The 15572-nt window shown below is 38.4% G+C and overlaps 2 long non-coding RNA genes across 4 annotated transcripts in view; one reads left to right on the forward strand and one right to left on the reverse strand.

Annotated features, from left to right (window-relative positions):
* Positions 1-15572, reverse strand: part of LOC138759919 (uncharacterized) — a 54461-nt gene that overhangs the window by 23499 nt on the left and 15390 nt on the right. The window lies entirely within an intron of this gene.
* Positions 1-15572, forward strand: part of LOC138759905 (uncharacterized) — a 138431-nt gene that overhangs the window by 7482 nt on the left and 115377 nt on the right. For 2 of the 3 annotated variants that reach the window (XR_011355221.1, XR_011355215.1), the window contains exons 1-4: positions 8492-8576; positions 9330-9500; positions 10112-10201; positions 12253-12302. This is a non-coding gene — a long non-coding RNA (uncharacterized lncRNA). Of the gene's footprint in view, positions 1-8491; positions 8577-9329; positions 9501-10111; positions 10202-12252; positions 12303-15572 lie in introns of those variants that run through there. The other variant, XR_011355217.1, reaches the window with a different exon arrangement.

Genomic DNA, 15572 nt, shown 5'->3' on the forward strand with positions numbered 1-15572 from the left:
AGCCTTGCTCATCCTGCAGTTGTCTCTGAGTCAAAAAGCCAATTTAAGCTGGTCAGTGGTGCCGATTAATCTGCAGACTAACTGTGGATTCGAGCAGAAGTCAGAGACTTCATCCAGATTTGATCAGAGTCCCCCTACTGCCTGGCAGCATCACTTCTCTTATGCCCATGTCCCTTCCTAAGGGATTCAGAAAAGGATTCCATCCAATACAAAACAAGACAGGAGAAAGTGGGCAACCTCCTTCGTCTCCAGACTTTATGGGAAAGTGAGATGAATGACTTCAAACATGAGATATCAACTATTTCCCCCTCCCCCATGTTTCCCTTTCCCTGAAAGTGGCATTCATTAGATGATACCATGCATGTCTGAGCTCCTCCATGTGGCATGTCATCAGAAAAACAGAGGATCCAAAAGTAATACTGTGAAATTCATTGAAAATACTCTGAAAATAAATTGAATAGCACAGAAAAATCATGGCATGCTATGATTTAATTTCTAAATTCAATGTTCAGAATGAGAGAATTTTGTACTTATGAATATAGGAAATTACTTTCACATTCCTATAAATAATATGATTCATGCATTGTTTAAAAGCAACTGGCTTTTTAAAAAAAAAGAGGTAAAATTGTCCTTAAATATCTGCATTTTACAAATGTAATTATGTAGACATTAATTTGGTACAGGATTTAGGACTATCTCAGGTGAAATTGTTTGGATCCGATCTATTTGCGATTTCTATCAGTTATGAACAAGAGCAAACTTCATTCTAATATTTTGGGCCAATTTCATCCTGGGGTCTCCAAGGATGCTGAATATTAAATGAGATTAAACTATCTGCATGTCTGCTTCTTGTTTGTCCTTTTGCATAGTTGCTTAACACAGGCACCTAGTGTCTCAGCTAGTACTTCTCCTTTCAGCCATGAGACCTTAAATACAATACATATTGCTATTAGATCAAAACGTCATAGCAAAAGTCCAATAAAATGTTAAAGTTGTGCGAAATATTCAAAAACAATGAGAACATCAATATGATTCTTTGCAATAAACATTCATTATGATACCATTTGAATGCTGTCTATTGTAATATTAAAATAACTAGTAATCAGTACAAATCTAATGATTATTTATATTCTAATGGATAAATATGAACTAGTCATCATTGATCAAATTTATATCACATTTCCTGAGCATTAACTTCATAATAGTCAAATAGTGCAGTCTTCAAAATATGCTGCTGAGAATGTTTGCAAAGTCTTTCTAAAAGGAAATCTGATGGACAAATAGTTAATGCATACAGATTATTTTAATGCCAATTCGTTACTGCAGAAAATACAGAATGAATTATGGTGTGGATGGACACCCACTGATTAAATCTACCAGTGTAATAAAGCCCAATGAGCAATGACTGAAACATTCAGATCAACATGTAAATCTTACTACACTGCAAACTATTTGCATGAAGGTATATTATAATATCAGTGGCAGTGTACAAAATTGTAATAATTCATGTGAGAAAAGTGGAGCATAGGCAATTAAAAGGTCTAATTCCTTGTTTTGGCAAGAATAAATAATTTTAAATTAGGCCATGAGTAGACAGTTTCATTTAAACATGGAAATGAGATTTATTGCTAGAAATAAAGATGCTGCTTTGTGCAAGGCAGGAGCAGAAAGGTACAAAGACAAAACGGAAATTTATTATTCTTATTTCAATGAATATATGTAACAAAGAAAATTAAAATGACTTTGTGTTAGTCTTAAGTTTATAGTAACATTTCTGCAGTACTGACAGAATTATCTATCAAGTTTATAAAATTTCTGTCTTCTTGGGAAGTACATCCTTTTATTTGACTGAACATAATTTAGCATTATTGAGACTGGCTGCTCAGGTTAACCTGTTGGCAAATACCTGCTCAATTCAATCATGAATTAGTTGCATTAGGATGAGTGAATTTGATGTGCAAATGCAGACGTGAATATTTTTTTGAAATTGGGGGAGTTTACTGACGTGTGCACATATTATCATGAATTTCAAACTTTAAAGGGGAAATGCTACAACAAAGCCTGTGCAAGTTGATTTAACATGTTTTCATACAAAAGCTGGGATGAAAAATAACATAAGGACTAATTTTCCTTTGTGAACCTGTTGGTTTTGTCAGAATCTAAATAAACTTAAATGGTTCTATGGAAAGTTGTATTGCAGCAGTTCACAATGCATCTGATATAACACTTGCTCTAGCATAAACCCTCTAACACCCTCCACTACACTGATCCCCATTCTAATAACACTCTCCACTACACTGATGCCCACTCTTACCCCTGCTTGGTTTTTACTATCCCCTCTGACCTTCACCTCTCTGAGACAGAGCACTCAGTCCTCAGTAGAGGCCTCACCTTTGTCCCCCTCCCCCCCACACCTCAATGAGTTCTACACATGCTGTGATATCAAACTCTTCTTCTGTTGCCTCTGTCTCCAGGCTCACTTCCATGTCTGTGACTCTCCACCGCCCCCCCCCCCCTCCCCATGACCCTTTCTCCCACTTCAAGCCTTCTTCCTCTTCCTGGACATTCATCCTGGCCAGTTGCCCACTCTGAACATTTTTATATCCTGCTGCTGCCGAGACATCAACCTTCTCTATTTTACCACACTCCCCCTCTCATATTCCAGTCTCATCTCCACAGAATGCTCTGCCCTCCACTCTCTCTACAACAATCCCAATCTCACCATCAAACCTGCAAACAAGGGTGGTGCAGTTGTGGTCTAGCACACTGACCTCTACCTTGCCAAGGCCAGCCAACAGCTCTCAGATGCCTCCTCCTATCACCCCCTCACACAGGACCCCACCACCACGCATCAAGCCACTGTCTCCAATGCCATCTCCAACCTCATCACCTCTGGTTACCTTCCCTCCATGGCCACTAAACTCATTCTCTCCCACCCCCGCACTTCCCGTTTCTACCTTCTACCCAAGATACACAAACCCAACCATCTGGGAAGACCCATTGTTTCTGCCTGCTCGTGCCCCACCAACTAGTTTCATCTTACCTTGACTCTATCTTTTCTCCCCTGGTCCAATCCCTCCCCACCTACATCCATGATACCTCACATGCCCTCTTTCTCCCCAATGACTTCAGATTCCCTGAACTGGTCTGCCTTGTTTACGCAATGAATGTCCAACCCCTTTATACCTCCATCCCCCTAACAGAAGGTCTGAAAGCACTCCATATCTTCCTGGAACAGAGACCCGATCAGTCACCCTCTACCACCACCCTCCTCTACCTGGCAGAACTTGTCTTCACCCTAAATAACTTCTCCTTTAACTCATCCCTCTTCCTCCAAATCAAAAGAGTAACCATGGGTATGTGCACAGGTCCCAGCTATGCCTGCCTGTTTGTGGGCTTTGTGGAGCAATCCATGCTATGAAGCTACACAGATAAGACCCCTCAACTCTTCCTCCAATATTCATTGTGACTGCTTCATGCACCCATGATGAACTTGTCAACTTCATTCACTTCACAGATAATTTCCACCCTGATCTCAAACTCACTTGGTCCATCTCTGACAACATCTCCCTTTCCTGGATCTCTCTGTCTGTATCGCAGGAGACAAGCTTTCACCAGTATATATTACAAACTCTCCAACTCCCACAACTACCTGGACTACACTTCATCACACCCTGCGGGTCTCCTGCAAGGATTCTAATCCCTTCTCTCAATTTCTCCATCTCTGCTGCATCTGTTCCCAAGATGAGGTCTTCCAGTCCAGATCTTCCAAAATGTCTGTCTTCTTCCATAAATGTGGCTTCCCCTTGTAATGCGCGTCGAAAGAACCAAAGACTTCTTGATCCAAACCGAGGCTTTTATTAACTAAAAGACTGGAGCATATCACAAGTAGGTCGACCAGTCCAGAATGACCTGGTCTGGCTAGGAGCAATCCTTTAAGACCTGCCAGTAGGTGTGGCTACACTCTCAGCCAATCACAGTGATCCTACACTACCATCTGTACATATGTACATATACACATTGGTGATAGAATCTGTACTATCACAACCCTCCAACACCATCAAACTCAGTTCTCACCCACATCTCCTTTATCTCCTGCTCATCTGCCCTGGCCCCCTCTGCCCCCAGAAGCAATAAACGTAGAATCCCCTTCATCCTCACCTACCACCGCACCAGCCTCTACATCCAACACATTATCCACCAGAATTTCTGACTTTTACTACAGGATCCCACCGCTAGACACATTTTTCCTTCTCTTCCCCTCTTGGCCTTACGTAGGGACTGCTCCTTCCACAATTCCCTTGTGCACTCTTCCCTTCCCACCCATCACAACCACAGCACCTTCCCCTGTGCCTGCAGGAGGTGCAACACTTGCGCCTACACCTCCTTCCTCATCATGGTTAGGGGCCCTAAACAGGCCTTTCACATGAAACAACACTTCACTTGTACATCCAGAGGACTTATTTACTGCATTAGGTGCACTCTTTCTTGGCATTCTCTGCATCGGAGAGACCGATCACAGACTGGGAGATCACTTTGCTCAGCACCTCTGTTCTGTTTGCAACCACTGCGACCTCCCAGTGGCCGACCATTTCAATTTCAGGTTACATTCCCGTGGTCACATGTCTGTCCATGGCCTTGTATACTATCCCACCCTGACAACCCACAGATTGGAGGTGCAACATCTTATTTTCCGTCTGGGCACTCTCCAGCCAGATGGCATTAACATTGACTTTACTGGCTTCCACTAAACCTGCTGTCCTTTTCTTTACCCTCCCACTTTTCCTGTCTTTCCAGTTCCTCTATTTACCCAGCCATCCTTCCTTCCCCCTCTTACTGCTGTCCCCTCCCTCCTTTCTCCACCTATTAATTCCTGCCTTTGCCACTCCCCTCTTCCCCAATACTCTTTTGCTTGGATGCTTGCCAGCATTTTCTCATAGTTTAATGAAGGGCTCAAGCCCGAAACATTGGTAATGTACCTTTACCTTTGCTTCATAAGGGACACTGTTTGACCTGCTGAGCTTCTCCAGCGTTGTGTGTTTTTTACTTCAACCGTGGTGTCTACCGAATTTTGTGAGTTACCCCCCAGCATAACCAATGGTAATGCTGTTCTAATTTATAAGGTTAACTATTCTTGGCAAATCAAGAAATTTAACTAATTCCAGTATGTCTTAATGTGACAAGAGCATGGAAGGGTGACCACAACACCATCAACACTATCATTAGGAAAGTAATTTTCAATTAATTTTTGATTTACTTTCTCCATACCAATCTACAAGTTTGGCAAAAACAGATATATTTGAAATCCACTTTAATTGTGATAATGGCTGCAATAATGTTGTCCTTGCTCCCCACAGCTTAGTTTGGAAGCAAAGATGTGGACTTGATTGCCAATTGTTGGCCAAGGTCTAATCTAGTTCATGAACATCTACTGATTAACTTAATGATGTAATCCTACAAATGTATGGTCAAGCAATTTTGCTCAGTTGAAATGTGTCCAGTTCTCAACACAAATGTGAGAGTGGAAAAACTAGGCCTATAAATACCAAGAATATCAATATTTTGTTATTTTTATTCATTTGAACAAAGTTGCTGATTATTGACTTCAGGAAGGGAACATCAGAGGTGTATGATTGAGTGATCATTGGGGGATCAGAGGTGGAGAGGGTGAGCAAATTTAAGTTTTTGGGAGCCACTATCTTGGAGGCACCTTTCCTGGATCCAATACATTAATACATCATGAAGAAAGCACATCAGCACCTCTATTTCCTCAGGAGTTTGCGGAGGTTTGGTATGACATCGGAAACCCTGACAAATTTCTATAGATGTGTGGTGGAAAGTGTACTGACTGGCTGCATCATGGTCTGATATGGGGACACCAATACCTCTGAGTGGAAAGCCATGCAAAACGTAGTGGACACAAACCAGGACATCACGGGCAAAACCATCTCCACCATTGAGAACATCTACAGGGATTGCTGCCATTGGAGAGTAGCAGCAATCATCAAGGATCCACACCACACAGCACACGCTCTGTTCTCACTGCTGCCATCAGGAAAGAGGAATAGGTGCCACAAAATTCGCACCACCAGGATCAGGAACAGCTGCTACCACTCAGACTCCTCAACAACAAACTCAATCATGGATTCATTTAAGGACTCTTACTTTGCACTTCATTGATTTTTGTCACTGTATTCCACAGTTTGTTTACATTTCTTTATTTGTTCACATGTTTACATATATTCTTGATTACAATTTTTTGCACTACTGATAAATGGTAATTCTGCAACGCCTGCAGGAAAAGAATCTTTGAGTTGTGTGCCATCATGTATGTACTCTGACAATACATCTGAACTTTGAACTTTTTCATTTTTTGATAACATTGATAATAATGATGTAATTCTATCAAGCATGGAAAGTTTCACCCCTTGCCTTCTTAAATCTAGTGGTATATTTTGGTTTGGTCCTATCAGTGTGTAACGTATTATGTAAAGATGACTAGCAGTGTATCCCATAGATATGTGTTGGTTCCATAACTTTTAAAAATCTATATTTGAATCTACTTTAATTTTTTTTAACAAAGGAACATAATTTAATTTATATAAAGATTGATCATTTACATGAACGGTTACCCCAAAATATTTAATTTTATTAGACCATCTCAATCTTGAAATCTGCTTACAATTAGTATAGTCCTCATCTGAAATTGGTAATATTTCACTCTTTTCCCAATTAACTTTGTACCCTGACATTGCTCCATATTACTCTAAACAATCTTGCAAATGTCTCAAAGATTGTTCAGGATGTGTTAAATATATCAACACATCATCTGCAAATAAATTAATCTTATACTCATCTTCACCAATTTTTATTCCTTTAATATTACTATTTTGTCTAATAGCTTGAGCCAATGGTTCTATGACCAATGCCAATAAGGCTGGTGACAAAGGGGAACCCTGATGTGTTGATCTCAATAAATTGAATGAAAAAGAAGTTTGACCATTCATCACTACCCTAGCAACTGGATTTTTATATGGTGCCTTAACCCTGCCAGTAAAAAGTGGCCCGAACTTAAATTTTTCTAGTACTTTAAATTAAAAAATGCCATTCCACTCGGTCAAAAGCTTTTTCCCCATCAAGTGTGACTATGATTGGTTGGTTGGGATGATGCCTCGAAGCATTGATCAAAGTAATCAGTTGAGTGGATGTTTGTCAGACAAAGTTTAATGATGAGGTAATGCATTTTGGTTGAAAGAATGAACTGATGTGAAATGGAATAATGAATATTGTTCAAAGTGTGATGCAGGAGCAGAAGGATCTGAGGGCATCATTAAACAGGCCAGGGCAGGTTGAGAAAGTAATTAATGGACGATATCCAATTCTGGGGTTTGCCTGTGGAGATATAGAGTTAACATTAGTCTGGCCTCAGCAGGAGTAGTTTGTTCAATTCTGGTTGCCACATTTTAGGAATAATGTGAAGACACAAGATAGGGAATTCTCTCTAGAGGGAATCACTGAGAAAAAGCAATTTATACCCATGGCTGCTCTTTATCAGCTCAGCCTTCAACACCATTATTCCCTCAGTGCTGGTCAACAAGCTCCAAACCTCTGCAAATGAATCCTTGGCTTCCTCATCGGAAGACCACAGTCAGTATGAATTGGATACAACGTCTCCTCCTCACTCACGATCATTAGAGACACTCCTCAAGGATTTGGGCTTAACCTGCTGCTCTACTCTTCACCCATGACTGAGTGGCCAGTCACAGTTCCAATGCTATCTACAAATTTGCCAGTGACTCCACTGTTGTTGGCGGAATCACAAATAGCAACGAGGAAGCGTACAGGAGGGAGCTAGATCAGCTCATTGAGTGGTGTTACACCAAAAACCTTGTGCTCAAAGTTGGCAGAATCAAAGCAGCCTCTATCTTCAAGGACCCCCACCACTCACATCATGCCCTCTTCACTCTGCTACTGTCAGGGAAAAGGTACAGAAGCCTGAGGACAAACACATCTTCTTCCCCTCTACGATCTAATTCCTGAGTGGACAATGAACCACAGACACTACCTTACCTTGATATTTTCTTGCACTATTTTTATTTATTTTGTAAGGTGGTTTATATGAATGTTTACACTGTGATGTTGCCATAAATCAATGAATTTCATGACATGTTCATAACAATAAATTCTGATTCTGAGGGTCAAGACAAGATTTTAATGATTTATTCAAGAGGCTGGAATGCTTTCTTTGTGGAAGGGAAGGTAGAGGGGAGATTTAATAAAAGTATATAAAATGATAATGGATCTGAACAGCATGGATAGTGTGAGCCTTTAACCTTTGATGGGAAGGTCAGGGACTAGAGGTTGTAGATATAAAATAAAGAGGAAGAAAATTACGGTAAGGAAAACATTTTTATGTGGTATACAACTGAAATCTGGCTTGTACCACCTACAGATGTGGTGAAGGAAGATTCTATTGTGGCCATGAGGGTACTGGAAAAATTTAAGATGAAGTGAAATTTGAAAGACTGCAGAGAAAGGACTGATGAGTTGGTCTCTGAGAAAAGCTCTACAATCAGGTCTGAATGACCTTCTTTTGGGCTATGACTTTTAAATGAAAACATCGATGCAAAGTCAGCTTATGAATTATCAACATGTCTTTCAACGCCAATTCCTTTGAAAAGTTGTTAGCTCTCCTAAAAGATGACAGGCTAACTTTTCTTATCCATGTTACTTCTTGAAGTTTATATAGGTTACTTCTTTCATGGCCTATATTAAGTTTATTTCCATCATGTTTGGAAGCTGTCTCACACTGCATTGCAGTATTTTCTTTCATCCTTAGAATCCATCCCACCATCCTGAAATCTACCTTAACATTTAGTTGACTTGCAGCATTTTTATATTCTCTTATCCTCCAGTTGTTTCTCCTCACATATTTGCAAAAGTTTGTCCCATTTCTAAGTGAGATCATGCTACCTAAACCAAACAGCCATTTGTCTTGCTGATGTTTATTTTCTTTTGACCCTACAATAAATTATTTTTCTTAAATATATTTCACTTTCAGAAGAAACATTACTTGCTTGCTTTCCTTTACTTTTATAGTTTTAAAGCTTTGCTGCCATTTTGGGTGAGCATTGCTTGCCACAGGTGCAATGCTATGATGGTCAAGGAAAGAAATCCAGATCCCAGGAAGATGGAGCCATTCTTGACTAATTTTTCCATTGATGCAAAACCAATTAATGAGGTGTTTGGATTTACTTTATATCTGCATGTAACCCCTTTCTCTTATTTCTTTGTTTAATTTGCTATTTCACCACTCCTTATTAATGAAGATAACCATATATGCTGATCAAGATTGGATAAAGGTGGAAGATAAAGGACTGAATGGGAGGAAAGAATCAACCGTCTGTAAAAAGGACCAACTTTTGTTCAAACAGAAAATGCTGAAAATACTCAATGGGCCAGGCAGCATCAGAGGCAAGAGGAGACAGTGACTGATTCAGGTCAAAGACCTTTTGTTGGGTTGTTTTTTTTTGCCATGAAGTATTTTGTAATGTTTACACAGGCATTGTTATTTGCATAATCAGAGTGCATATTACTCCATGGTTCATCATTGATACAATTTTAGCAACAAAACATCAGGGAAAAGTTTCTCTCTGGTCACTACCACTAAATATACGTGAGGATATCAATCACTGGCTGTGTTACCTCCTGTACCTGCACTTTGATGGACATCAGTTGAACCAAACACGCATTAATATGTGGTGAATACAGCCAGCCTCCGATACTCCAGTGGTCTATTGTCTTCACTTTCAGAGAAAAATTACACCCTGTGCATATATTTTAGAAATTATACATCAAAAATGAAAGCTGGAATAAAGATGGAAATTTTTGAAAATATTAATTAAAATAATTATGTTGAAAAGAAATAAAAACTTCTCCAAGAAGGACGCCATTTTAGATTGGGAATGTTTTTCAGAATCTTGATTCAAAAGATTTCCCCTAATTTAATTTTGCCATTTTCTGTTATTGTTATTACATGTTAATGTCATATTGACAGATTCATTTATTATACAGCATCCTGTAGTTCAAACCATTTAATGTTTTATTTTAGAAAAATACTGCAATCTTAGAAACTAACACTTGGACTTCACAAGATTAAATTGGGCTCAGGACAATAAATCTGTCACAGGGCCTTAACATGGTAAGTGAGCAATAAAACCATGAGCACTTTGTAATATTAAAAAATAGTTGCTTCACAAGGAAGATTAAATTTGTACTGGGATTTTATTAACCTATGTAGCTGACTCAATATAATTCATAATATAGCAAAAATTTACATTTTATATGTATAGAAAGAATAGTTAAATTTATCATCCCAAGGACACAACCTTGATAAGGAAAGCTAACTAAACAGCAAATGTAGATGTCAATAATCTAAGAGGCAACTTTTCTCAAAACTAAATCTATTAAACCACAAGAACCAATAAGGTATTAATGTTAAATTATTAACTAGTTTTTTTGCCACTATTACTGAATGAAATGACCCTAGTTCCTTCAGACTCGCACACACCAACATTAAAATTCATGCTGCAAATATGTATTTGTCACTAAAACTATTGGATGATCTGATCAAATTTCAGCTGAAGATCATTTGGTGCTTCTGAATACACTAGCAAATTTGGCATAATATTCTTCCAATTGCTCTGAACTGTGTTCCCTGTCCTCATCGTGGACAGCAATAGGAGCATTAAATTCGTATTGATCTCCCATTGAGTTGAAGAAAATTATCCTTAACCATGAGTGGTTTCTTATGAAGATCTCCTAAGCATATAGCTTAATTTTAGTTTGTAGCTACCTATTGACTCCATATGGGTGGGGAGGGAGGGGTGTGAATACAGTGAATTTAGTGAAAAACAATAATTTTGCTGTGATCACACCATGTGTAAAATGGATTTCAGGATCTACTGAAGGAAAGTCAAGTAAGCTTTTACATCCACTCACTTTCATTAATTGCCATATATGAGGAAATTCCTGGATTATGTATTTCTCTTACTTTTTATAACATTTTTATTAATTTGATAGAGATAAATATTACATTGTATATATTGTTTAGATATTAATTAATTATATTGCTTTTATATAATGCAATACAGAATATGAGTCACATATAAATTATGCATTCTTAAATAATTCTCAAAAAAAATGAACTATTCTTGAAAATTTCACCTCACATTCTGAATCTATGGACACTTGTTAACTCTGGGGAACTCTCTTTTGCTTCTTTTTCTCTGAATGTAATGTAGCGAATCTGTCTGCCTTACAGCAGGCAAAAGCAATTTCATGTAATATGACACTCTTTTATTACATGGCAATAAATTGAATCTTGAAATATTCATTGTAATTATTTAAATATTCCAATCTCTTCTAGTTATTAGAAAAAAGAACAAAAATGAGAACAAAAGAGAAAAAACATATGCAATGGTTACATGACTTGCTTGAGTTTGGAGAAAATTAGATATAATGTTAAAGAGATCAAGGTTGAACTTGACAAGATATTGGGCCCATTCATGACCTATTATCATAATTTGATTACTTAGGCATGGGTGCTCTGGGGGAGGGTTTCTATCCGATGTCTGAGAGCCGATACTCGATTCTCTACCATTTATTTGCTGGTGACTGTGTTCAGCGGGAGGGGTTAGATTAGTTTCAATTATGTCTTTCTGTGGCCTCAACATTGTGCATTCTAGACAAAGATGACAAATTCTAGTGGGGATCTATTACACTTATGAAGCCATATCGTGGATTGGGATTATGAGTTTAATTCCTTGAACATCTCCAGAGGATCACCTATTCTCCACATAATTTAGTATCTGTAAGTTACAAAAAAACCCACAACTTCAGCTGCAATAATTAGCAATTAATTTGGCATAAATCGCCATTTGAAGCAGAATGTTCCAAACAGCAAACTTTCTGTTAAACTATTTTCTCACTTCATTCTTCAAAGGATAAATATTTTATTTCAAATCTGAATATTTTGTGTACTATTATCCCTTTGACTTTTTTTTCATTCCTTTCATATCATTAAAATCTTCAATTAAATCATTACAAACTTCCAAGTTCAAGGGAAGTCAACCGAACTGTGCATTTTTCTACTCATAATATAATCTTATCGTCAAGGTGTTATTGTAGTGAATACATGTTGAATTCATTAAATAAACATCAAGTTTGGTTAACTTATTTTATTGTTTTTAGGGCATAAAAAGGATTGTTGATGAGGGAAATGTGATTCATGAAGTATACAGGTATGTGGATTTTAGCAAAGCTTTGAGAATGTTTTCAGATGGCAAATCGATCACAAAATGAAAGCCAATAGGATTGGAGAGAAAGGGGCAAGTGGGATAAAAGGTGAGGTCAATGGGGAAGGTATTGAGTACCAAGAGTTTTCATGATTAGAAGGCTATATGCATTAGGACTTGCACAGTTCAGTATTTCGCCCTGCAGTTTTGAAAATCTATCTCAACTTGAATGGTATGCCTACGATCAGACATTTTGACAATCATAACAAAACTGGTTGTCTGACTGACAGTGAGTTGAAATTAAAAACCTGGTTGAATGGTGTATTAACAGCATCCTCTCACTCAATGTTAACAACACCAAGGAACTGAATATAGACTTTAGGAAAGGAAAACCAGAGGTTTACTGGAAAACCAGTAATCATTGGGGGGGAGATCAGAGGTGGGGAAGGTTAGCAACTTCAAGTTCTTGTGTGTCACAGTCTTGAAAGACCTGTCCTGGACACATCATATAAATTTTATGATGAAGAAAGCACAACAGTGCTTCTACTTCCTCTAGAATCTGCAGCGGTTTGTTATGTCATTGAAAACCTTAGCAAAATTCTACAGATTTGTGGTCAAAAGCATGCTGTCTGGCTACATCGTGGCCTGATATGGGAGCACCATTAACTCTGAGTGAAAAATCCTGCAAAAGATAGTGGACTCAGCCCAGTACATCGCAGGCAAAACTCTCCCAACTATTGACCATGTTTATATGGAATGTCGCTGTCGGAGAGCAGCATCAATTATCGAGGATCTGCAATACCCAGTCTGTTTTTGATGCTGCCATCAGGAAGGAGATACAAGGACTCTCGAGACTTGTACCACCAGGTTAAAAAACAGTTACTCTCCCTCAATTATCAGACCCTGAATGATAGGGGAAAACTATACTCTTTAGAAACTCATTTGAGTACTCATTATTTATTACTGAATATTTATGTTTACATCTGTGTTTGCACAGTTTGTTTACAGTTCTGGATGTGTTCAGTTTATAGTTACTGGTATACAATTTGCTAAGCCCGGCCGGCAGAAAAAAAAAGAATCTCAGGGTTGTATGTATTGTTATGTATGTACTCTGACAATAAAATTTAAATATAACTTTAACTTTGGTGAGGAAGGAAATCTGAGGATGCAGGAGAAATGCATTAGAGATGCTCTATGCTTTACTCAGCTACAACACAACTCCTGTAACTATGCGTCTTGTATCTATGAACTGAACTATTGCATGCCATTAGCCTTTATACTTCCTGCATGAACATTGATCCATGTGTCTCTTTGGATTGGCTCTAGCCCTGGAATAAAGGATTCTGTTCTATCCTTTTCAGATCCAAAGTGAATGAGAAATTAAACACATAGAAGATTTAGAAATGCACTTCCAGACACAAGCTAACCACCCTATAATGTAAATGCCTTAAACCAGGGTTTTAGAATAGGGATTGCCTTCGTAATAAATGTATGATAGTAATACTCTACTTTAATTACCTTGCTGGAGGTAACTTTCTGTTAATTTCAAACTCTAAACACTTAATAAAAATCTTAAAAGTTCCCAGCCTTATCCGGAAATTTAAAAAAAACTAAATGCTATGAACATTCTGCAGAAAGAGAAACAGCTAATATTTCAGGTCTCAGCCCCTTCATAAGAATGGAAGAAGAGAGAACTAAATTAATCCAGGTTGTAGAAAAGTTGGGGAAGGTGATCAAAACAAAATTCTTTCTTTTTACAAATCTGAACCATTAACTATTATATTTTTTTCCATTGAAACTGTCTGACTCTCTGAAATGACTGAGAACATGAACATAAAATACATAACAAGCAGGGGCAGGTTTAAGCTTCAGGGGCTCTCAAACCTGCTCCAGCATTCAGTCAGATCATGCTTGACCCAAACTCCTACCCTCTCCATGTAAACATAATCCTGTAGCAGTTCAAAATGCCTTTCACCCTGGAATATATTTGATGAGTCAGCCTCCACTGTTTCCAGAACATAAAATTCCAAAGACTAACTGCCTTTAAAGCCACAGTTCTTCCTCATCCCAGAAGGACTAAAACATAGGATATGTGTGCTAAAAATGCATGTAATTGAAGCATACCACATCACCACCTTGGAATGGAAATAAGAGTTTTCCTTGGCGGCAATCCATGAATCGAAAGTCAGTCAAAATATATATAAATCAGCAACTTGGGCAATTTCGTATCTGTATTCTCCGGTAATACAACATCCTTGTTTAAAATGAAAGTTCTGATAGATGACTGACCACAGCATTCCATAGTGGAAGGATGGGTCAGTCAATTATGAAAAACATGCCTAGCCACTAAAATTAAAACATTGCTCTCTGAAGCTGTTCCAGCAGAGTTCCACACAAAGTGCAAAAATGTTTGTCATTTGGCTCTCGGGCACTCCCTGAAACTCTGGTCTCAACATTATGATTATTTCTAAAATAAGCAAAACTAGCATTGGGAGAAGAGAATGGATCAATTACTCTCAAGGGACAAGAACATCATTTCTGAAATGGCACCTTGACCTTGATCTTTGCAGCCCCAGCGTGCTTGAAATTCCTGGAGGTCTTTCACTGCCTTCAGAAAGCTGCAGCAACACTGGAAAGTGGTGGAAATTGAAATCACACCAATGTTGCCCCAGTTTCCTTCCCCCAGCATCCCTTTTCCTCCCCCTCCTCACCAACAAGTACAGCTATTGACTGATATAGTCTTTCATCCAAAACTTGCTTGAGGGCATCCAGGATTTGTTTTCTCTTCATTAGATGAGCAGCTGATGGTAAATCAGCAGTAAATCTTGAAGGCATAGATGGGACTTGAGGGCCAATGTTCTGACTGCTTCAGCCCTTTCTATTCACATCTCCACTGATTCTGGCACAAAATGGGCTCCAAATTATCACTATTCGATAGTCTCTCTGTTACTTTCATAGATACTGCTGAGCTTCTTTCTGCTATCCTCACATCCCTCAATGTCAAATCATGGTGGCTTCCTTCTTCAACATCCAATGCTGTTATACTTCAAATTATGTCAGAGAAAGGAGGTGGTAATAAACTGTGCAAACAACAACCTGAAGGATTAGCATTGAGAGTTCCATATAATTATAGCCATTTTCTAACATTTTTATAAGTGCTTGGTTCAAGCAGATAAGTGAACTGTAGTCAAAGTCGAGACACATCCTGGTAAATACAGACAATTAAACAGAAAAAAAGCTTTCATACAAAGCCTGGGTCATTGGTCAAGATCTGAT

The sequence above is a fragment of the Narcine bancroftii genome, chromosome 1 (genome assembly GCF_036971445.1).
Source record: "Narcine bancroftii isolate sNarBan1 chromosome 1, sNarBan1.hap1, whole genome shotgun sequence".
Taxonomy (NCBI): domain Eukaryota; kingdom Metazoa; phylum Chordata; class Chondrichthyes; order Torpediniformes; family Narcinidae; genus Narcine; species Narcine bancroftii.